The sequence below is a fragment of the Lolium rigidum genome, chromosome 1 (genome assembly GCF_022539505.1).
Source record: "Lolium rigidum isolate FL_2022 chromosome 1, APGP_CSIRO_Lrig_0.1, whole genome shotgun sequence".
NCBI lineage: Eukaryota > Viridiplantae > Streptophyta > Magnoliopsida > Poales > Poaceae > Lolium > Lolium rigidum.
In genome coordinates, this window is record NC_061508.1 from 16,367,324 (window position 1) to 16,371,710 (window position 4,387).

A 4,387-nucleotide genomic window follows, 5' to 3' on the forward strand; every position below is an offset into this window, starting at 1 on the left:
TTCAGCTGGATTCAACATCATCTTGTACCGACGGAGATTCTCAAAGGTTTCGTGAGGTCGCTGATCAAGTCGGATCCTTTCCGAGTCATGACCGCGATGTCGTCGACGTAGGCGTGTACGTTCCGGCCAATCTGGGTCCTTCAAGCACCGCCGCATCGTACGTTGGTAGGTGGCACCTGCGTTTTTCAAGCCAAAGGGCATAGTAACATAGCAAGAAGTGCCAAACGGGGTGATGAATGAGGTCGCCTTTTGGTCAGACTCCTTCATCCGGATCTGATGATACCCGGAATACGCATCAAGAAAACACAGAAGCTCCGCCCCTGCCGTCGAATCAATGACTTGGTCAATGCGCGGCAGGGGAAACGGACTTTTCGGGCAATGTTTGTTCAAGCCGGAGTAATCGATGCACATTCTTAGTATTTCAGTGTTCTTTTTGGGTACAAGGACGGGATTTGCGACCCAATCAGCATGGATTACTTCTATTACAAAACCTCGCCTCTAGTAACTTTGCTAATTCCATTCCTATGGCGCGGCGCTTCTTATCTCCAAAGCGTCGCATAGCTTGCTTCACCGGTTTAGCCCCCGGGTTTATGTTGAGGTAGTGCTCGGTGAGTTCCCTTGGTACTCCGGACATGTCAGAAGGTTGCCATGCGAAGATATCCATGTTAGCGCGGAGGAACTCGACGAGCGCGTCTTCCTATTTGGGGTCCATGTTGGCTCCGATCGAGACCTGCTTGGAATCGTCGCCTTCCTTGAAGTTGACTTTCTTGGTCTCTATCGCGGCCCCGAAGGAGTTTTTGTGTTCGGAGATCTCGCTTCTTGGTGGTCTGCATTTCGCCGGATCCACCGCGGCTCTGTAGCCTTTCAGCTCTTCTCCGGATATGACGGACTCCGCGAAGGCGGCTTCGCCCAACTCGCACTCGTGAGCCTTTTTGTAGTCTCCGGTTATGGTGATCATACCATTAGGACCCGGAATCTTGAGCTTGTTGTAGATGTAGCACGCTCTTGCATGGAACTTGTGGTAGGTGGGCCTCGCCGAAGATGACATGGTAGGAGCTCTTGAAGGGCACAACTTCGAACGTGATCTTTTCTTCGCGGAAATTGTGAACATCGCCGAAAGCCACGGGAAGTGTGATGCTGCCGAGGGAGTTCGCCTTCTTACCCGGAACCACGCCGTGAAACTCAGTGTTGCTGTGTTTGAGCTGTTCCTTGGTGAGGTTCATCCGCTCCGCAGTCTCCAGGTACATGATGTTCAAGCTGGCCCCGCCATACATGAGGCACTTGGAGAAGTCATACCCGTCTATGCGGGGACTTACAACCAAGGCGTAGTATTCTTTTGGCACAACGGCGGGATGATCTTCCCTGTCAAATGTGCACGGAACTTCCGACCACCTGACATACTGCGGCACAGCCGGAACTGTGGCGTTCAGGATCCGGGTAGCTGATTTTGTAGCGTGGACCGTTGGGGTTCCGAGGAAGGTGTGGTAAGCCCCCACGCTCTTTTTTCTCGAAGGGGTTGGATTTACCTGCGGATCCGGCTTTGGGATCCGGCGAGTTATCATCCTCGTCCATCGCCTCGGACCTGTCCTCCTCCTTGTCCTTGTTCTTGCCCTTGCCTCCTTTGCCGCGTGGGCGGTGCTTCCGGGCTCGCTTGTACCCCGCTTCCGGGTCGTTCTTTAGGTCGTTGACCCACTTGCGACTGCGGTTGGTGTGAGTGGACTTCCCCGTAGCCGGATCCAAATGGGCCGTGCAGGGCATGTCCCTATACTCCTCGTAGGTTTGCGGAGTGCGGGATCCGCCACCGTGACTTCGCTGCCATGCCGCTGACCCCTGCCGGCTCCGCCTCCACGGCCGCGTCCTCTTCCGCCTCCTGAACCTCCGCGTTGGAACGCCATGGCGACCATATCGGATCCGCCACTCTTCTGGTCATCAGGGTTTTTGCGTTTATGGCCGTTGTTGTTGCCGTTATCACGGTTCTTCTTTTGTTGGTGCAGGGGGATTGCTGTAGCTGCGATATCACCGCCTGCATCGTCATCGGCGGCAGTGTGGTCACTGGCAATGGAGATCATCTCATCCAAAGTCAGTTTATTGGCGTTAGCCAAACACGTGAGTTTATGCCTCAACAATCCTCCTCTCTGCAGTCCACCAATGAAGGCGTACATGGCAGTGGTGTGGTCGACGTTTTCGTACTCGTTCCTGCATGCCAACCATCGTGTGAGGAAGTTTCTTGAGGATTCTCCCTTCTTCTGGATACAAGCTTGTAGGTCGCTTGCCGTGGCAGGTCTTTTGTAGGTGCCCCCGAAGTGTTTCTCGAAAGCGGTCTTCAGGTCAAACCAGCAAAAGATGGAGTTTTTCTCGAGGTCACCGAGCCGGATCCGGGCTGGACCTACAAGGTACAACTCGGAGCATGCGGCAGCGATATTAGGGGTTCCTCCCGCAAAGGTTACTGCATTATAGTAATCCTCAATCCAGGTATCCGGCCTTTCGGTGCCATCATAATGCTTCAAGTTTCCGGGTAGCTTGAGGGAGCTCCTTGGCTTTGGTTCCTCTCGAATCATCCCGCCAAAGCACTTCGGTCCGATGTAGTCGGTTCTGTATTCGTTGAGGCGTTCCCGCGCGTCGCGCGAGCCGTGACGGGGGGACTTTGAGCGAGAGCGAGATCTCCGGCCACCGCCTCCGCCTCCACCTCCGCCGCCACCGCTAGGTGGTGGTGAGGGAGACCTGCGAGGGGGCCGATCCGACCTCTTGCTTCCGCCTTCAGATTCTCCCCGGCCCTCCCGGTGCCGGCTCCGGCCCCGTGGCTGCCTTCGCCGTGACGCTGGCTGCCCCGGTCGTTCCGGCTCCGGCGGGGCTCTGGGTCGCGCTCCTCATTCCGGCTCCTCCTAGGCTCGGGCTCACGATCGTTGTTCTGATTCCGGCGAGGTTCCGGCGTGCGCTCCCTACTCCTGTTTCTTGAGGGCAGCACGTTGTCGCGGATAACAATTCCACCATGCCCCTGAGGCCTGGTGTTTCCGGCTGGACTACGGCGGCGAGGGGGACGCGGGTAACCATTAGGCGGAGGAGAGGCGTTGCGGTACTTGTCTCGTCCGGAGTACATTGCATCCTTTCCCTTTCTCGGATCCGACGGTGGCGTCTTTGATGGTACGGGGATCGGATTTGGGTGTTCCCTGGCTTTCCTTCTGCGTTCCGAGGATCCGGTTCGCGATTCGTCATCTCGATGACGATTGTCGTGGGCGTCCTTCTGCGCAGTGGAGACGCAATGCTCCGGATTAGATTCCAACTTGCGCGAAGTGTCTGCCTTGTTCTGCTGTTTAACCGCTGAGGCGACGAGCGTGCGTAAGTAGTTGATGTCAATCTCCTCGTCACTTTTCTTCAGGATCTCTGCAGCTTTCGTCATATTGTCCTTTGGGGTTGCGAATGGCTGCTGCTCCGTTGGAGTTGCGAAGGTGATCCTGCGGGGAGCTATCAACTCACGCCGGACCTTTTCTACCTCTCGATCAGCTTCAACGATCTTGTCCTCCCAGTGCTTTCGGAGTTCCCTGACTTTCGCCGGTCCTTCGTCCACCTCCCTGCTCACGCTGGATGAAGTCTTCCACAAAAGCTGCGGCGTGCTTCCTTTCCTCCAAGCATGGCGGCTGCGGTGTCCTTAAACTTCTTGGCTGTTGCCAGCAGCTCCACTCTCTTAGCTTCTAAAGCTTCTATGTCTTCGGGGGTGATGGGTTTGTTAAGAATATCCGAGCGATAAACCGCATCCATGCCTGCTTGTGCGACCATCTCTTCAGGCGACAGGAGGCTCTCCGAGGAAGAATCCCTACGGGGCCGCTCCCGCGACATCGGAGATCCGTGGTGGGATGGCTGGGGGTCGGATTGGGTTCCTGCCTCTTCGGATCCGTTTTCTCCCAGCGCCGCTACAGTTGCAAGTACCTGCTTTGGCTGGGTGGAATCGACTTCAGGCTGTTCACCGTATCCATATTCCTTCACCTTGCGATCGAACTCTTCAGTGTCCATGGATTGGGTGTCTCCGGAGATTGGGCTTAGATTTCCCAAAATCGACTCTTCAGCCGGAGTTCCGCTTTCTCCGACAGCCTCTTGCTGATCCGGAGCAGCGTTGTTTTCCGGGGCCACGACCTGCTCGGGACCAGCTCCGGCTTCTCGAGGGGCGGTTCCGGCGGTATGGGCCAAGAAGTGTACGAAGTGACACCTTTGCTTCTCTAACACCTGGGAGACCCAGGCGGATCTGCATTGGTCTTCCACCGTTATTTCCTGCTCAGGGGCGGATTGGGTGGGTTTTGATTTTTTCGGATCTAAGGCGGAATCTTCGCTAGGAAGTTCCTGCGTCTCGGATCGGATCTTCGCGACCGCGTCCTGCTCGGCGGCGGTCGCGTCA